This window comes from Engystomops pustulosus, chromosome 2 (assembly GCF_040894005.1).
Source record: "Engystomops pustulosus chromosome 2, aEngPut4.maternal, whole genome shotgun sequence".
In the NCBI taxonomy this organism is placed as follows: domain Eukaryota; kingdom Metazoa; phylum Chordata; class Amphibia; order Anura; family Leptodactylidae; genus Engystomops; species Engystomops pustulosus.
The window spans coordinates 226,674,764-226,695,767 of NC_092412.1; the positions used below are offsets into that span (position 1 = coordinate 226,674,764).

The 21,004-nt window shown below is 42.8% G+C and overlaps 1 protein-coding gene across 1 annotated transcript in view; it reads left to right on the forward strand.

The window, feature by feature from the left end:
* The window catches only part of ABR (ABR activator of RhoGEF and GTPase), a 217,757-nt gene that overhangs the window by 13,593 nt on the left and 183,160 nt on the right, over nucleotides 1-21,004 (forward strand). The window lies entirely within an intron of this gene.

Below are 21,004 nucleotides of genomic sequence, written 5' to 3' on the forward strand. Positions count from 1 at the left end.
AATCTCTCCTTGAGGGTGCTTTCACACGTGGTGTCTTTTGGATGCGCTATTAAATGCTTGCGTTTTACATGTTACCACGTGTTTGGCTGCTTTGAGGCGTAAGCACCAGTGTTAACATTTTTACATCTGCTTACACTTCCCGCAAGAAAAACTCTTTCAAAGTGGCCAAACCCATGGTAATGTGTAAAACGTATGCATTTAAAAACGCCATGTGTGAACGCACCCTCATAATCACGGGTCGCAAACAAACCTGTGTTCTTGAGCAAAACAGCTCTATGTACATTGACTTACCTACTCGGGCTGCGAAAGGTTTGTCTTTATACACAGAAGCCAATCAGAAGAGGCCAAGCTGCAGAGGGAGTGAGGGAGCAGCAGCCAGAACCAATAAGGAAAGGTGGGTGTGTCTCAGACTCCCTGTGTGCACTATAACATAACTGTAGCTCCAGATCAAAGCTCAAACGTGATGCAATAGGACTAAAAAGCAGCCAAAACTGAGAACAATGGGACCATAAGACTGCATATTAGATCAACTAATGATGGTGAATGTGATCTCTCACCAATTCAGCAGGTTTGGATCTCTGCCCCATCAGTATACTTGGTTATGTTTTAGTAAACCAACATTTTGATATTACATAGGACTATGTGGTTGCCCTGTAACTATGGCCTAAAAATAGTTGTGAATTTGTTTACAGTCCCTTTTTCAGAGGTAAACTGACAGTATCCTACCACGGTGTATGATATAAGCCCCTTGGCAACACCAGGCCCTGGTGGAATTGATAAATGTCCCCCATTATGTCTATGGAGGGGGTGAGTAGGAAAAGAACACATACAAATACATACATGCTGCTGCAGCTATTAGTAAGTTTCCCTCTCATCTAATATAATTTTTATACTCCCCATTACTATTGATTCATTCAGCATCTGTATAGTAACCATGTAAGACCATAACCTCAGTGTCCTTTAATATGTATTACCCTGGCTGTCAAAGCCACCATTGTGGACTTCTGTCTACGGGATCCCTTCTTTCTTGAAATGCTGCAATGATATTTCTTCTTATTTACAGTGTAGATGTCCCATGGGACATTGTCCTTTCTGTCAGTTTTTAGGGACATTTTTTTTCCTCTTCTGGTCTTCAGTGATGTCACCTTTTAAGGAAAACTAAAATGCTGACACTATCCCCATACAATGAGAATATTCATCAGTAGCCGGGATGCTAATGTGCATTCAGTGGCCCTGCACGCCACTATAAAATCTGCTGCGTACAATAGAGGTCCGTGTTCTCCGCAGCAGTGTGAATGGGGATCAGTGGGAGTGACTGTATAATGAACCCCCCGCTATAATCTCTGTCGCTCGGCTCTTTTATTCCCTTTGGTTGCAGTGACTAATGTATCCTGATGAGATCACCGCTCGCCTTGCAGCCATCGCTGGGGATTGTTGGAGGCTTCTTGCAGTTTCCGAAAATCACTTCCCCGTTGAAGCAATTTTTCTAATCAGACTCTTTTCTTACTGCAGGTGCCTCTGCCAAATCTATTGTGACATAGACTGACTTTGTTGTGTCATGCATTGAGATTTACATACAGAAATGAATGACAAATGGCCATGTGCACATCACATTTAATGGAGTGGAATATTTTAGGACGTTATCTAAAAAAAATACACTCGAAAAGCGGCCCCCTAGGATCCTTGGCCATGATTTTGTATGCACTATAGCATGGGGCTTATTCACATGCAGCCACTGGTTGTGGTTTCAGCAGTGATCATGGATAAACAATGTAAAATCAGATCCATAAAGCTCTGTGTGACCATATTATACAGCTAAGAGCCAGTTCACATCAGCGTTCAGGCTTCCGTTTAGTAGTTTACGTTTTTTTAAGTTTCATTTGACTTGTAGTAATGTACATTAGGATTGTAGGGTTGTCCGGAGGTTGTTTCAAAAACAGCGTCGCACCTGACCATAAGTTTGTGGTATTACAACTTACCATATTTTTCGAACTATAAGGCGCACAAAAAAATCCTTTGATTTTCTCAGAAATCAAAGGTGCGCTTCAAAGTCCAGTGCGCCTTATATGTGAACTGTACTTACAGGCAACAGCTGCCAGAGCTGTGCACAGGTCTGCCACCTGCTGGTCATTCATCCTCATAATCCAGTGCGCTTTATAATCCCGTGCGCCTTATATATGAACCCAGACACTTTAGCAGGCATTTATTGATGGTGCGCCTTATAATCCGGTGCGCCTTATACTCAGAAAAATATGGTATTACGTTTCTACACAGCTGAGCTGCAATACCGGCACACACCATAGACAGGTATGGCGCTGTTTTTGGAAGAAAGCAGGCATGTTTTTCAAGCTTTAGACAACCGCTTTAAGATAGCTGGACATAAACCGCTGTACTATTTGCATACAAGCGCGTATACGATCGACCGCCCCCTGCCCCAGTGCGTTTTGATTTAATTACAAAACAGAATCAAATTGTGATGGTGTGACAGCAGCCAATTGTGTCGCAGTCTGGTGGACGGATCTGTACTGATATAAGATGATTGAAAATTTGGGGTTTATGGACATTTTACAAAAGTTATGTCCCAGAACTTGGTCTTTTTTGGTGACTGTGAGCCTGTATTTCCAATGTTCTTGTAATTGTGGTCTCCCCGTAAGCGGATCCTCATAATCGCCGTCATCTTACTTCCTGTATAAATCATGTCCGCTATCAGTTTTTCCACAAATCTCGTCTGTTTTGGTAATTTTTTTTTCTCCTTCTGTATGAGATGTTGTCTCTGTTTGTGACGCTTTCCTGTCCATTACCTCATCCTTCCAGCTGATTTACCTTGCAGATCCCGTGGTTGGTTTCCTCCCTTGTGGCTATGGTGACATTAGATTAGTCCCTCAGTATACAGCGATCGCTGTCAGCTGTTGTGTAATCCTTAGCAGAGGGATTCGGGCAATTGTGTGTTAAATTATTTAAAAGATGGATCCCTTGGATTTTGTGTAACATGGGGTATAGTAATCCTGGATAGGAGGGACCTGCTTAGAACAACCCCTTTAAGTGCTGTGGTCTCTTGACTTGTTACCAAGCACAAGATTATACGTTGCATAGTGGCTGTGCATGGTATTGCACTTCAGAAGGTTTAACGGGTAACTTGACCAATGGTCATGACATCACCATCCCGTAAAGCTACAATGGCATTTTTATGGCTGGGGCTCAGGGATTCCAGTCCCTGATCTTATATTGATTACCTTTTCTAGTAATCAATCACTAATTCCCAAAATAACTTTTTAATCCCTGCCTCATTATTGTCATGGGGCAGCACGGTGGCTTAGTGGTTAGCATTACAGCCTCAAGTCCCAGGGTCAACATCTACAAAGAGTTTGTATGTTCACTCCGTATTTACGCGGGTTTCCTCCGTGTCCTCTGGTTTCCTCCCTCACTCCAAAACATACCGGTGGGTTGATTAGACTGTGAGCTCCATTTAGGACAGGGACCGATTTGGCAAGTTCTGTGCAGCGCTGCGTAATCTGTATATAAATAAAGGAATAATAATTATTACTATTATTATGATTACATTGTGGCACAGCTGTTCTATGGGAAAGCAGGGACTCGTGTATCATATATGAATATCTTACTGTACATTATCTTATATGTACATTGTATAATATATGACTACGTTCCACTGCATTGTGGCCGGTGCGTGAAATATGGCTGTTTTTTTGCTCATACTTGTGGTAATTAAGTAATTTTTACGGTTTGACTACACTTCAACATTAACATTAAAGTTAATTTTGTCGTCTTAGTTACTGATGCTTTGTTAGTGGAGTTATTACTTCTCATAAGGGAATTTACTTACCTAGTTTTAAAAGATGCACCAAACTAATACTTTACTGTAAATTCCTTGAGTACAGGATGTGGTTCATCAGTTCAAGGTACGCTGCACAATGATTACTCACACATGTTGTACCAAGACCAGGACTAAACTGGTTGGTGGGGGGGCGGTAATGTGCACCGCAGCTGCTCCATTCACTTGTATGATATTCCATACCATTTAAAAAAAAAAAAGATTCCTTTTTAAAAAAAAAAATGCCACTTCTATTTTGTGCTTCCTGCATCCAGTCTGTGCAAGAATGTTGTATATATATTCTCGCCCACTAGAGGGCACACACTTGCCCTCCGTCCGGATTTTTGCAATTTATTACTGCGTTTTGAAATTTTTCTTTACATATTTATGTATTTTATTTTGCATATAAAATGTCTTTGAAGAAAAGATAACTATGATGTCTACATGGCTCCACACAGAATATTTGTTTTGCAGTTTGCACAGGAAACATATCTTTATCTTGGTGGTTTGCAAGTAGATGGGTAATACTGACCACAGAGGGGCGAATATCTGAAAGGTGAACACTCTCTGTACTTGAATCTGTTACATCCCTGTAGATACCTTTATGGCTAGCGGGTTAATCCCCGTTTTACACTCTTGAATGTGGAAAAACTTTGCATACACCCAAATGTACAGTTGTCCCATAATGTTGTCCCATGCATATACTTACCTGCTACTTTTATAATTTTGGGAGTCGAAAGGTGCATTCACATGTGACGTTCTGACATATTTGTAATAATTCTTTATAATTCCTTTATTTATATAGCGCACACAGATTCCGCAGCAATGTACAGTGCTTGCCAATTCAGTCCCTGTCCCCGATGGGGCTCACAATCTAATCAACCTACCAGTATGTTTTTGGAGTGTGGGAGGAAACCCACAGAGAGAACATACCTCTTTGCAGATGCTGACCTGCAGTGCTACCCACTCAGCCACCGTACTGCCCAGTATTTGTCATGGGTGATGCCACACATGACGGTTTCAGTCCGTTTTTAAGCATGGACAGAAATAATAAAAGAATTCTGGAAATCGCTGTGCAGTACACAGAGAACACCAACTTACAGACGACCCATAGTTACAAACGGACCTCTGGATTTTGGTAATTTACTGTACTTTAGCCTTAGGTTATAATAAACAGCTATAAGAGTTATCACAGGTGTCTGTAATGAAGCTTTATTGTTAATTCTGGTTGGGGTTACAATGATAAAATATACAGTTCCGACTTGTATACAAATTCAGCTTTTGTATACAAAAACCGCCAGAACCTACCTTGTATGTAACTCGGGGACTTCCTTGTACTGTTAAACATGCTGCAGAGAGATTATAAAGCAAGGTGGAGGTGAGTGACTCCCTTTAAGATTCTAGACCCTATACACTAGATGTGGGGTATTACATCTACATACTACATCGATGCCTCATCTCCTCACTGTGTTTTCTCACATTGTTTCCTCTATTGTTGGGATGAATGACACATCTGTGTGGGACTCATCTCTTCTTTAATGTCAAAAATCCTTCATTGTGCGGTTAGACGTGGAGTGATGGGTGAGTCATCTTGGTTTTTAGTGTCATGTCCGTATGTGTTACCTATGTGGAGTTACACATTTGTCGTGATGCCTTAGCATTTTATTACTTATCTTTTCTTGGTTTACTATATGTATTATATGGATATATATCTAGCGCAAAAAAGAAGAAAATTGTTGTAATTGCTTAGGTTTATTTCATTAATAGGGCAGTTTTATTTATGTCTAAACTTGTGATGGCATTTACTGTATAGTCGTAGAGGAGGTTCTACTGAAACACTAGCGATCAGTAATAAGCTCCACGTGTTTCGCATATAAACATTGCAGAACATGTGGATCTTGCTCTTGATCGCAAGCGGTTCACGCAAAACCTCTGCGATCAGACAAACCTCTCCCTCGCAGCTTTTCCATTACGTTTCAAAACGTAACAAAAATGATGAGTGTGAATGTGGCCTCATGGGATCCTGTGTCAGAGGTCAGTCTTCTGATATGAACCATATTTGGCTGGTGGCCTACTGATATGATCAGACTTCGTCAAGCGGGTGGGCAGGGTTGGCTCCAGGTTTCAGTAGTCCCCTGGGCGACAGCGCCTCAGTGAGCCCCTTTTGAAGTGAACTCACGTGGTGGCATTAAAAAGTCAGCAACTAAAACAGTCTCCTGTTCCCTAAAATATTCCCTAGTTCATCATATCAAACAGCTCCCTCATGGTTATTTTATATAAAGCCCCCCTCATCCCCTATGGATTCATTAAATACAGCCCCCTTCAACCCCATGGATTGCTTATGTAAAGCTTTATGTGGGCCCCCACTACCAAATCTGGGCCCTGGCACTTGCCCAAGCATTCCCAGTGCTGGCGCCGGCCCTGCCAGTGGGGGTTTAATAATCTTCTCACAGTACAGTGAGGAGAAGGGGAGACCAGGCTGAGAATCTGGTTTTACTTATTAAATGGTTTTCCAGGATTTTGATAATGATGACCGGGCCTTACGGTAGGCCTCAAAAAGCAGATCCATGAGGGATATGGAGTAGTGTATGACAATGGGATTGGGCCTATTCACATCATTTTGATCTAAATGTCATAAAATGCTTCTAAATGTCATAAAGGCTACTCAAATGCCTTTTGGGGAGGTTATTTTTTTCGGATTTTCGTGTAGCAGCGGCACCATATTTCTATGCACACCTGTCCAGGGCTTTCCTAATTGAATTCTGATTTTTATTCCCATGTTCCTATTTCATGTATACAGATTTCTTACCTATATACTGATGGCAGAGGGTGGCTGGGATCCTGTTAGGGCAGTATTTTGTTAGATTCCCCTCTGGGTGGTTAGTTTACCTCTAGATGGAGTGTATGGAGCAGACAGATGATGTGCGGCAGGGTTGATGTTACAAGTCATTGAGCTGTGATTACATTTGCGCAGCTAGAAATGTCCTTGAAACATGGAGTGATTTTCTGCCATGTGCGTTGTGTAGCTTCCAGCCCTGACATCCCTGTAGGAGTAGCTTTGATATAAGCCCAAGAGTGCGGTTTCTCTATTTAATTAGTCATTTCATCATCTGATGAGGCGGCGGCTGATATTCTCTGCTGAAGAGGGTTATATCTCAATGTTTTCCCTCTTCTGTTAAATTGATTCTGGATCAGAGGCGGTTAACACCAAGAGTTTGTCCTTAAAGGAGAATCTACAACTCTTATAGGTTTTAATTGATGTCATTGATCCAGCTTAATAGCCCCTGGAGTACCAGTCAGGGGTCCAGTAAAGTGGAACTATAATGATTAAATCACTCTTGTTCTTTGTGAGCCTTCAGATTGCGTGAATAGCTTCACATAGAGCAGGGAGGGGGGTATATATGTATTTAGCTGATTTTTAGTGCTCTGATGTCCTTAGGCTGGACATCCACATCATAAACCTGTCCGCCAATTGCTTGTTCTATTGACAGATGCCTATCCAAGACTTAATGTGTGTGTTTTCAGTAGGGATCCATCATCTGGTATTGGCTTATATTCCCATAGTACAGGTTAAATTCTTGCAATTACAATCTGTAGCAATAGTTTATTCTGCAGAGATAATCACTAAGTATAAATTATTTTACACTACAGGCCCACGACAGCGTGGCTCTGTGGCCACAAACCATGGACAATTGGTTTATTTTTTACGGCCCAGGCATTTGGCTTGTACAAAGGGCTATATCAACCACAGCCGTGTGTACGAGTCCATAGAAATTAATTTGTCCTTATGCTGATGGTACAGTTGTGTTCATGAGCTGTAAAAAAAAAAAAAAAAAAGATGCAGGAGCTAACCTACATTTTAAGATTTGCGTCACATTTATTCCCTCTGATGTAAGCATAATGTATGGATGATTCACAACATATCCTTACCACGTAGGGAAGCGGCAATCTGATCGAGTTCTCATTAATGGGTGGCGCAGTAGGTTGAACATGTTGCCCCATTTATCACCATGGATCTCATTTACTGTCTGTGTATGTGTGGGACATGCCCTAGCTCTGTGCTTGACAATTTCCAACATTTCCATACCATTAAATTGCGCAGCAGGACATATGCTTGACTTGTCACTTCATCAATTGATAAAGGTGAGGGTTACAGCAATAGGACCCGACCAAATAGATTATCACCCCCTAACGTGGTATAACAACAACTCCTTTAACCCCTTAAACACTTAAAATTTTCTAAAAAAGTGATCTAATATGATACAACTAAAAAGAACAACTCTTTACGCTAAAAAAATAAGTCTTCAACCGTATATGACAACAGAAAAATACAAAAGTTATGGCCCTGAAAAGTCGTCGATAGTAAAAAAAAAAAAAAAAAAAAAAAAGTGATTTCCTCCAATATTGGTTTTGCTCAGTAAAATTGAGCAATGATAAGAAAAACTATATAAATGAGGTATCACCGCAATCTTAGTAAACCAGAGAATAAAGAAAACATGATTTTTACGTTACGGTGAGTGGGGGGGGGGGGGGGGGGCTGTGCTAAAAATCCAAAATAAGAATTGATGATTTTGATTGTCCCCCTTGAAATAGTTAATAAAATCTTGTGAATAAGCTTTAGACCCCCAAAATGAATTATCTATTCATCTCATGCCGCAAATAATAAGCCTCATATGTTCGCATTACCAAAAAAATTTAAAATTTATAACTTGTACAATGTGACAATATACACTCGCCGGCCACATTATTAGGTACACCATGCTAGTAACGGGTTGGACTCCCTTTTGCCTTCAGAACTGCCTCAATTCTTCGTGGCATAGATTCAACAAGGTGCTGGAAGCATTCCTCAGAGATTTTGGTCCATATTGACATGATGGCATCACACAGTTGCCGCAGATTTGTCGGCTGCACATCCATGATGCGGATCTCCCGTTCCACCACATCCCAAAGATGCTCTATTGGATTGAGATCTGGTGACTGTGGAGGCCATTTGAGTACAGTGACCTCATTGTCATGTTTAAGAAACCAGTCTGAGATGATTCCAGCTTTATGACATGGCGCATTATCCTGCTGAAAGTAGCCATCAGATGTTACAGGGTACATTGTGCTCATAAAGGGATGGACATGGTCAGCAACAATACTCAGGTAGGCTGTGGCGTTGCAACGATGCTCAATTGGTACCAAGGGGCCCAAAGAGTGCCAAGAAAATATTCCCCACACCGTGACACCACCACCACCAGCCTGAACCGTTGATACAAGGCAGGATGGATGCATGCTTTCATGTTGTTGATGCCAAATTCTGACCCTACCATTTGAATGTCGCAGCAGAAATGGAGACTCATCAGACCAGGCAACGTTTTTCCAATCTTCTACTGTCCAATTTCGATGAGCTTGTGCAAATTTTAGCCTCGGTTTCCAGTTCTTAGCTGAAAGGAGTGGCACCCAGTATGGTCTTCTGCTGCTGTAGCCCATCTGCCTCAAAGTTCGACGTACTGTGCTTTCAGAGATGCTCTTCTGCCTACCTTGGTTGTAACGGGTGGCGATCTGAGTCACTGTTGCCTTTCTATCAGCTCGAACCAGTCTGCCCATTCTCCTCTGACCTCTGGCATCAACAAGGCATTTCCGCCCACAGAACTGCCACTCACTGGATGTTTTTTCTTTTTCGGACCATTCTCTGTAAACCCTAGAGATGGTTGTGCGTGAAAATCCCAGTAGATCAGCAGTTTCTGAAATACTCAGACCAGCCCTTCTGGCACCAACAACCATGCCACGTTCAAAGGCATCAAATCACCTTTCTTCCCCATACTGATGCTCGGTTTGAACTGCAGGAGATTGTCTTGACCATGTCTACATGCCTAAATGCACTGAGTTGCCGCCATGTGATTGGCTGATTAGAAATTAAGTGTTAACGAGCAGTTGGACAGGTGTACCTAATAAAGTGGCCGGTGAGTATAAATCTCCTGTGAATGGCGCTGCTTTCATTCTAAACTTGGCCGTGTGCCCATACCGCAGTGTACCACCACATATGGGGTATCAGTACACTCGGGAGGAATTGGGCGTCAAACGTTGCAGAGCGTTTCATCATTTAATTATTGTGAAACGGTTAGTTTTGGCCTAAATGAATGTATTTTCCCAAAAAATTCTAAAGTTTCTAAATCGCAGGTCCGTATTGTTTTAACCCATGTGAAACACTTAAAGGGTTAATAGACTTAATAGAAGTTCTTTTACATACGTTGAGGGGTGAAGTTTCTACAGTGGGGTAATTTATGGGGTTTTACTTTTATTTAGGCCTTTCAAAGTTACTTGGAAGCTTACTCAAAATGTGAGTTTTGGGGATTTTTGTGAAAATGAGAAAAATCCCACCTGAAGTTCTGCGCCTCAAAACATCCTAGAAAAATGAGAGGATGCATAAAATATCATTCCAACATAAAGCAGACATTCCGTAAATGTTAATTATCAAGCTTTTTGGGTAGTTTTACGTCCTGTGTTCAAAGCAGAACATTATAAACTTGGAAAATAAAGAATTTTTACAAATTTTTGACAAATTTTCACTTTTTTTCAGACTAAAACGCAAAGCTTATCACTTAAATTTTACAACTAACGTGAAGTACAATGTGTCACGAGAAAACATTCTCAAAATCACCTGGATATGTTAAAGTTCCATAGTTATAACCAATCATCGTGACATAGGGCAGAAAAAACTAGTGTTGGTGATAAGGGGTCAAACTCATTTTTACGCCCCCTGAAATCCCCTTTTATTTCACCATCCATCACAAATCAGTAAAGCAGCCTTAATTTAGTGGAGGAAATGATAGCAGATGCAGTTTGAGAAGTGTCAGGATGACCCCTACTGGGATACTGTGCTTGTAGTTTCTGTGATATTTTATGGTCCTTTATTCTAAAGCCCTCTGGATATGTGAAAATCTCATGGCGTCCTGTGAATTCTGTAACATGTTGATGTTTTTGGTGTAAGAATATTTCCATATTTTAGAGATTCTGTGGTTTACAAAAAAGGGAAGGAACAAAACAAAGCAGAATCTAGGTTAGGGTCATTAAACATGACTAGATTCAACCGGCCAGTATTGGATTGGGAGGTAGAAGTGACGGTAAATTATTATAAATCTTTATAGATCTCCATCATTTTTAGCAGAGTTTACAGATCATGGGGTATATATACAAACAAAATTTAAAGTGACTGATTAATAACTTGGTCAGATGAAACAATAGAGATGGCGGCCCTGCTCACAAGAGCGTATTTAAGTTGTGTGAGTTACCTCTATATACAAAGAATATATACCACAGATTTTAACTCCATCCATTGAAGCCCAGATTGGACCACAGTATACGACAGAGATCAATCTATTTTGCTGATAATAATTCTTCATATAGCGCCTGCAAATTACGCAGTGCTGCACAAAGCTTGCCAAATTGGTCCCTGTCCCCGTGGGGTTCAGAATCTAACCTACCAGTATGTTTTGGAATGTGTGGGAGGAAAACGGTGGACCCGGAGGAAACGCACGAATACACAGAGACATACAAAGTCTTTGAAGATGTTGACCTGGGTGGAACTTGAACCCAGCAATGCAAGGCTGTAGTGCTAACCACTGAGCCACCATGCTGCCCCTAATGAAAATGTTATTTTAGCTTGTGGCGTTGACATTTATCTTCAATAACCTCTCACGACTGCCACATTGAGAACATTGATCTCTGCATGTATCTGTACCTGTCTCTTTGCCACCTTTGAAAGCTTCAGCCTTGCCCCGTTTTCCCCAATACTTCCCTCTTCAAATACAGGCATCTCCCATCTCTCACTGCTATAGGTCATCTTTATGGCGTCTCCCTTCTCACAGTCAATCCTTACTGACAGAGCTGGGAAGGAGGAGGGAGCAGGATAAGCCATAACTGTTGCTCTAGCTGCTCCTATTCAGCAGAGATCAGAGATGTAAAGAAAGAAGCCTGTAGGGTCTGCACAACATACAAAAGTAAGCAGCAGACCCACTAAATGACTTGATGAACAATCAGTGATTATCTAAAAGGCAGTAAAGGCACATGAGAAACTTATGTAAAAGAGTTGGTAGCAATCAATCACCATCATCACCAATCGTCACCAATGATCACAAGAAACTTTTCAAATGGATGAAAAGTTGGTATGTGGGACTTTTCGCAGAAATGTATGTATTTGGTCAGGGCCTGCATGCACACTTGTTGCAGGAACTTATTTCCCCAATGACTGCAGCAAATGTCATTGATGTCATGCCACTGCCTCCCTCCTATGCTGACTGTGGGTAATCGTTGTGTTTGCTACCTTTTTCATATTGTCAGTAAGTTCCCTTGTGGTCTGTTTTTGAATAGCTCAATGTAGGGAAGTAGAGCTATTAGTAGTCATCCATTCTGGTGCATAATGTAGAATTGGGGAAATGGTAGAAAAAGAGCAGTCCTGGTATTGGCCTAATGTGCTTCGTATAATGGTTCTTCTGTGTGGGCATTCAGAATACATGGATGTTTACAACTTTTTTCAGAAAATGAAAAAAATGACAACATTACATTGTGTTAGGATTTATGTGAAAGTATTATGTTTGTACGGGGGTCTCCCAATTGTCTGGGGCGCTTGTCAGTTTAACATCCACACACCTCATCTTAGTTTAAAGACTAAGGGGACAATGTAGCAAGAATGAGGTTTCCTGTACCAGTCTTTAAAGCTTTTGTGTATAACACTACCTTGCAAGCTGCTGTATGCCGCCCTTCATTGCATCCTTCAGAATTTGGCTCAGTTTGATGGGATGTGATTTGTACTAAAATGTGCTTAGGTGATTAGGAGACCCCGGGAGAGGTCTAATTTAGCCCAGAGAGTAAAGGAACGCCAGATTCTCATGTGAATGGCGTGGTGCAGCTTGCAATGTAGTGTTGTGTATTCCACAAGGTAGAGACTTTTTTAATTTATGCGTGAAGAATTCAGTCCCTACTGACCTTTTTATGAAGGCACCGCGATGTAAGGGTTAACAATTATCGGTAATCAGATGCCCAAATTTAAATCCTGTGTGGTATTTCTGTGACCGATGTAGCTCTGTATTCATATTCCTTACATTCATTTAGAGGTGTGAAAACCACAATAGACCTAGTAGACCATCGTCATCATCCTGTTATCTCGCTGCACCACCTCTTTTGCAAGTGAGGAGTTAGGAGACACAAATTCATCTGAACCTCTGTATAAAGGGCATATTCCACCTCCAGCTTTATGGCTGAATATTACTGCAAAATGTGGTTACACGAGGTTGTAAACATCACCTTAAATCTTTAAGATGATGTTTCTAGCCATAGCCTTGTAACATGACATAGAAAAAGTCAACCTTATGTGGATGGTGCAGTACAGAGCTGCATGTGCAACATCCCCCACCGGGGCCTAGCCTTTTCTTGGGGCCTGGAGGCAGCTGGGGCCCAGAATGGCGATTGCGGCCTAGGGCGCGCTGATGTCACTGTACTTGTGACTGTCCTACAGCCTGGCAGGTCTCCAGCAGGTGGCGTGTGCAAGAAATAAGGAGGGAGAGCCTGATGTACTGGTTCTCCCTGGGGCAACCCCTGAGTGTCTGTAGGATGAGTCCCTGGGTAATGGATGGGGAAGCCCGTGGTGGTAGACAGCCGTATCCAGGGATCAGACGGAGACAACGTTGTGCAAATCAACTTGCGGTTCTTTATTGAAGAGTTAGCAGGCAACGGGCCTAAGTGGTCAACAGCAGATTCTGGTACTGGAGTGGTCATGGAGAGTGGTCCGCAGGAATAGTACACCAGCCTGGTAGTAGATGCAGGCTGGGCTAGTTGAGATGGAGCTGTGTCCAAGCTGTGAATGCTTCAGCTCTGGATTCGAGTCTTCTGACTCTGTTCCTAGGATTGGTTTCTGTGGCAGCACTAAAGGTGGGCCACAGGAGGGCAACTGGTTTCTTTCTGGAGCTTTTAGAATCCTTAGATCGGCAAATTTACCTTTTAAAGGGGTTGTCCAGCGAATAATTGATATTGTTTATGTAATTAAAAGTTATACAATTTTGAAATTTGCTGTCGGTATCAATTTCTCACTGTTTTCTAGATCTCTGCTTGCTGTTATTCTATAGGAAGCTTCATAGTTTACTTCCTGTGGATATAAATCAGTCCCTGGTCATGTGATGTCACACAGGTGCGTGGCTCGTTATGTCATGTGATGCCTGACAGGTGTGGGTCTCGTTATGTCCCTGGTCATGTAATGACACACAGGTGTACCTCTCGTTATATCCCTGGTCATGTGATGGCACACAGGTGCGCGGCTCGTTATATCCCCGGTCATGTGATGCCACACAGGTGCGTGGCTGGTTATATATCGCAGCCCTGATTACTGTGTGATATAACAAGCTGTTCACTTGTGTGGCCTCACATGACCAGGTATATAATGAGCCATGCACCTGTGGCATCACATGACCAGGGATATAACAAGCTGTTCACTTGTGTGGCCTCACATGACCAGGTATATAATGAGCCATGCACCTGTGGCATCACATGACCAGGGATATAACAAGCTGTGCACTTGTGTGGCATCACATGACCAGGTATATAATGAGCTGTGCACCTGTGTGGCATCACATGACCAGGTATATAATGAGCTGTGCACCTGTGTGACATCACATGACCGGGGATATAATGAGCTGTGCACCTGTGTGACATCACATGACCGGGGATATAATGAGCTGTGCACCTGTGTGACATCACATGACCGGGGATATAATGAGCTGTGCACCTGTGTGGCATCACATGACCGGGGATATAATGAGCTGTGCACCTGTGTGGCATCACATGACCAGGTATATAATGAGCTGTGCACCTGTGACATCACATGACCAGGTATATAACGAGATATGCACCAGTGCGGCATTACATGACCAGGTATATAATGAGCTGTGCACCTGTGTGGCATCACATGACCAGGGATATAACAAGCTGTGCACCTGTGTGGCATCACATGACAAGGTATATAATGAGCTGTGCACCTGTGACATCACATGACCAGGTATATAACGAGATATGCACCAGTGCGGCATTACATGACCAGGGTCTGGGTTTTTTTTTTTATAGATCTTTATAGAACTTTGTTGTCTTTTATGTATTCTGTAGTTGAGCGTTAACTTAATTTTCTCCAAAGTTGCGAAAATGCCCAATGTTTTTGACCTGCTGTATTTTCCCTTTTGTTGACCCCACATCGTGAATTCTCCAGACGTCAGAGACTTCTCATGGCACATAACGTGTCGCCAAGTCGTCAAGCTCCCAAGCCTCAAGATTTAGTTGCCATCCTATAAAGTGAGCGCTCTGCCAGCTTCCCGCTTGTAATCTTGTTAATTAAAAACCGTTAATCCTCTGTGCAAATAAGAAATGGAATCAACAATCTTCCGTCCGCCAAAGTTTTTCTCCCCCAGTTTATCAGTTTATTCCAGAAATCCCTGCTGTCATACTGTTTAATGGAAGACTAATGAAACATCCCGGGTTTTAGATGATCCGGAGATGGTTTTATTAGTAGGATGCGCTCCACACACATTATTCATGCCACATTTATTGGTTTGTGAAGAACAATTTCTTCCATGTAGATTGTTTGTTTCTGTAGCAGAAGTAAGACCGTGAAACCCAGCAATAATTTTTTAGGTTGTCAGTGGAACCAAAAAATTCATATATCGTATAGGTACCAGAGGACACAAATACAGTAAAAAGAAGGAGACGTTTGGATTATCATCGTAACTTCCTTCCTGGGTCCTGGGCTGCCTGGCAGTACAAGAGGCCTTGGGTCCTGTTTGGCGAACACTGCACTGGGGTGAAGGCACGGGTGACCACAGAGAGGGCTCTGAGTGCCACCTTGGGCACCTGTGCCATAGGTTCGCCACCACTGTTATATGACAAACATTCAACTTAATGGTCGGTCCTTTTACTACATGTAAGGCTCAGAAAAAAAGAGCCGCCTATGTACGTTAGAGGGTTAGTCTGTTTAGCTTCATAAATAGGGGTCTTCAAGCAATGTGTTCCTGTCTGTGAGGTTCAAAGAAATTTGGAAACGAGTTGTCGTCATGACATAGGAGTTTTCTGGCAAATCCTAAGCATAAAAGAAATGGCTATGGTTGCCCCTCTATGCCCCTATGTTGAAGGTTTGCGGCCCTGGCACAGGTTGTCAGCAAGCAGAGGTCGCACTAACATTTTTCCAGAAGGGTAAAAATACTCCTCTCACCATTTTTGAGGAGTATTTTTACCTGAGGAGTATGAAAATTTAGGTAATACACCGCACGCTCACTCTCGCACGCTCACTCTCGCACGCTCACTCTCGCACGCTCACTCTCGCACGCTCACTCTCGCACGCTCACTCTCGCACGCTCACTCTCGCACGCTCACTCTCGCACGCTCACTCTCGCACGCTCACTCTCGCACGCTCACTCTCGCACGCTCACTCTCGCACGCTCACTCTCGCACGCTCACTCTCGCACGCTCACTCTCGCACGCTCACTGCTCCTAGGTCCCGTCGGATCACATAAACGCAGGCAGCTGCGGGCAGGTAGAGATGGAGCAGGACGGGGAGCAGCATCCCCGCTGTCCACATGGCTCCCCTAGTGCCTGCGCTCTCACTCCGGGTCTCTCCGGAGCGCTGCTGACACGGATCACTTTGTCATGTGTCCCGCTCAGCCAGCGCGCTACAGGGAATAATTGCCAAGCGTAACTTTACGCATGGCAATTATTTTGGGGGGTAATGGCGCCTTATCATGCGTCTATGACGGGTGGTGAGGCGTTAATGCGACCTCTGTCAGTAGGTGATGCTGGAATTTCACTATGACATCACTGACTTAAACTTCAGTCAATCATAGGTTATACTAACTGATGGCAGCAGCAAAATCTTGCATTGTTGACAACGTGAGCCGGTAAAGGGATTGTAGCAGCAGGTTTGACCAGTTTTGATGTGTTATTGTATTGGTCCTGGAGATCTGTGTAAGGGTACATTCACATGCGGTATGCTCGCCGTGCGGGCATACCGCCGTGTGCTGGAGAGAAGGAGGAGGAGGTGACCCCTCCTCCCTTCATAGAGAATAGCAACGCACGGCCGCACACACGCCAAAAGATAGAGCATGCTCTATCTTTTTGCGGTGTGTGGCACCGTATCTGCGCCGTGCCGCTATTGCTGTCTATGCGGTCGCATGTACGTCCTCGCAGACGGCCGTGTGAATAAGCCCTAACCATAAAGATGTGCATGTTGTAAATTTGTTGCAGGACTGTGAGAAATTATATTCTTCAATCAGTAACGACTGTAGCAGCTTCTGTTGGAATACTACAGCAGTTACTCAAGGGGGGAGAAGCTGTGCTGCAGAGTGGTGAGGAGATCTCAAACACCAGTGCAGCCCAGGTCTTCAAATCTAGCTACGTTCCTTTAATTTGAATGCATTTTCACAGTCTTGCTTCTACAACAAACACGCAAAGGTATGCTTACACAGATCCCCAGGGCAATACCTAACTCTATCCAACGATTTGTATGGTCTATCACATTGGTGGGCAGTGTGTTTAAATGGAAAGTCTTAAATCTCGTAGAACTTCAGCTCTTTTGCTGTTGTGGTCCCTGCCCATCTTTGTTTTTATACACGTGACCGATGCAGCGAATCACTGAGACCTTCCACAGTGATTGGCTAGCTTCTGTTCATATGTTTAGAAACGGAAGAGATTCTCCTGGACACAGATGTGTATAGATCGGTTGTTTTTGGGAATGAGCGGCTAGTGTTTTGGTGGTAAATACAAAACATGATTGCAGGGGTGTACTGGGGAAACTCCTCCCCTGTGCGTTTGAATTGCATTTCCAAATGCTGTGTGTACACGGCCTGAGCCCTCTCTAGGCGCACTATGCTATGGCAGTCCAAGATGCTCGCCCCACTGTTAGCTGAGAGAAAAGTTGTGTGTCTCCGACTACTTTATGGATCCTGTACTTGGGTAGTCCTAAGAAATTAATGATAAATATAAATTCTTTATATAGCGCACACAGATTACACAGCGCTGCTCAAAGCTTGTCAAATTGGTCCCTGTTCCCATGGGGTTTACAATCTAAACAACCTGACAGTATTTTTTTGAAGTGTGTGAGGAAACCGGAGGACCCGGAGGAAACCCACACAAACACGGAGAGATTTGCACAAGTTGACCTGGGTGGGATTTGAACCCAGGACCCCAGCACTGGAAGACAGAAGTGCTACCCACTCAGCCACCGTGCTGCCCTAGAAATTGGTTACATTTATACAGCAATACAAAGCGGACTGGGATTAAGAGAAATCTCCTTTAAAATTATTCAAAATCTGATGTTTTACATAGTTTTGTGAACAGAAAATTATCTGTAAGGCCAAAATTCACATGACTGCTGGTCTGTGAATCGCGGACCGGATCTCCGGGTCTGAACACAGTACTACATCATAGGGATATAATATGATGCAAGGAGTCCCTGCTTTCGGGACAGTATTTGCTACATAAAATACAAATGGTGCACGGATTCAAGTGCCGACCACAGTTTTGTGTTTTTAGCCTAAATTTATTGGTTATTCATAAATCTTGTAGCTCGCTGGACTAGGACACATTCAGACCTTACAGCACATGGACATGTTAATGTGACGTTGCCGATTTACGTAGCTTTACGAAGATGTTTTTGATCACTTTAATTGAATTGGATTATAATAAAGTAAACTGAGGCTTCCCCGGGGCCCCACAAGCCCTTATTCTCTGCCGCATAGGATCAGCTGTGTGTCCTTCTCTGCTCGGGAGTTCAGCTCCTTTGTTCTGCGGTTTCCCAAACCGGAGACGACACACAAAAGGATCTGAAGCCGGAGAAATGTGAGATGCTCTGGGGCACAACTAATCATTAATGTTTTCACAACAGCGTTTTTGTGTAATTGCTGCTTTGCTTCCAGCCTCCGGGCTCGGGACCAAGGCAGTGTGTGTGAGGCATGAAAGGAGACGGGTTATCTATAGTGCCGCTACCTATGTATGCCAGCCAATACAGTGCTCAGACTATTTGGCACTGGCTGTGGTATGCAATGGCCCAATTACATAACACCACGTGCGTATCCTAATCCGAAGCCTAATCACCCATATTGGCAGCTATTGGGGTGTATGTACCACTATTCCTGCGATGGAGTTTGTTGGGGAGTCCTAAAGTGGTAAAATCTGTTCCTCTCCACACCGCGCCTCAAAATAGTCTGCAGTGTATATTTATACATTGCTTTTGCTATTGAATTATTTAGTGGCAATGAATTATATACCGCTGTGGTTTTTGTTATCTGTATGATGGTATCCTGTGTCTTATAGCATGAGTTGTAGAAACCATTGAATCCATCGGGGGATGGGGTTTTGTCATGGGTCTATTTGTGCATGTTAATTACATGAGTGGAATCATGAATAAAATATTTTGGGTTATGGTTATTTATGGGTCGTATTGAGGTTTTATAGTTGATGTGCTTTGTCTAATCAGTTTATTTATTTCTTTTTTTGTACTGCCACGTTATAAAATTTAGTAAATTTACGTTTTGGGCAAAGGAATCGACTAAATAATGGAGAGTGGTTATATTGAATAGCTTTAATGTGTCCATAAGGTTCTGTTCACACTGTTGTGAGAGCCGTACACTGACTTTGCCAATTAGGGCTGCCTTGCAGGTGTGTGGAGACTTGTAGCCATTGATTCTCCACTAGCGGATTCTGGGAAATATACCCAGGATTTCCAGGATGGGATAAGGAAATTACAAGGATTCCTTTACCTTCCTTGTAAGTCTTCCTTCCTTTACCTTCCATTAACATCAAGCATGACTTTCGGGAATGGCTTTAATAGGCTTCCTGAAAGTCATGCTTGATGGTAAGGGGGCTGCCTTTCAAGAAAGCTAAGAGGCAATGCATTGCTTATCCCATCCTGGAAAAATTATTAGCAAAAATTGCAAAAGTGAGATCTATGCAGTATACCGTACATTTCCTGTGTATGTGAATAATCCACCAAGTAATGGGTGAGGGGGGGCCTATCTTTTAGGCAATTTCTGGAACAGGGCCACCATATTGGATCAAGTGTTTCTAAAGGAAACCTATCAAGGAGACCAAAACTGTCTCTGAAATCTCTAGTTTTTTTTTTTTTGTTAAAAAAAGATTCTCAGGTGAGGTCATAACAATTGGACCCAGCGCTTTCAGCTCTATGTTCGGCATCATTTATAACACATCACATATCTGTGCATCGCATCACATCACATACGTGATTATTTATTGCGAATATTGTTGCGACTTTTTAAGTATGAGGGATGAATACTGATTCTCTCCTGGAGAATAATGTTGAGAGTTGAGAAGGGTCAGATATGTTGAATTTCAACATGCCTGATACTGTATTGTCAAGGGAGATAATCCCCCACCCGATAAGTCTGGCAGTGGCTTGTTCTTTTTCCATGCGCTGGAGTCCTGGGTTCTAATCCCACCCAGGTCAACATCTGCAAAGAGTTTGTATGTTCTCTCTGTGCTTGCGTGGGTTTCCTCCGGGTCCTCCGGTTTCCTCCCACACTCCAAAACATACTGGTAGGTTTTTTAGATTGTGAGCCCCATTGGGGACATGGACCGATTTGGCAAACTCTGTGCAGCGCTGCATATTCTGTGTGCGCTACATAAATAATAATTATTATTACTTGAGAACAAGGCATACTATGTCTATGGTTATGGGTGGGGAGCATGATTGTTATGACTGACTTAAAGAAGTTGGCCACTTTACCTCATGTTTTTTGTAATGTGTTTGTAAGTTTGGGGAGCAGGATATTATCAATGTGTTATATACATCTATTAAAAGTTCTGCACTTTTTAGAGCTGTAAAGTGAAGCCTCCTGTCTTTTACCTCATCAGCCGGACATTCCTGCCCTCAAATTGGCCGCAGATGGAGGGTCATGTGATCTCTAACTGTCCACAAACAATCACCCTGCCAGGACCTTATGATAGTACTCATGAATATAATATTTTTTTATGGTTTGATAGAGATCACATGACCTTCCACCTGCGGCCATTTTATGGACAGGAATGTTTCCGGCTCATGAGTTAAAAGAAAGGAGGATTCACCTTACACATCTAAAAAGTGCGTAACTTTTAACAGATGTATATTGGTAACATACTGATAATATCCTGCCCCCCTCACTTACAAAC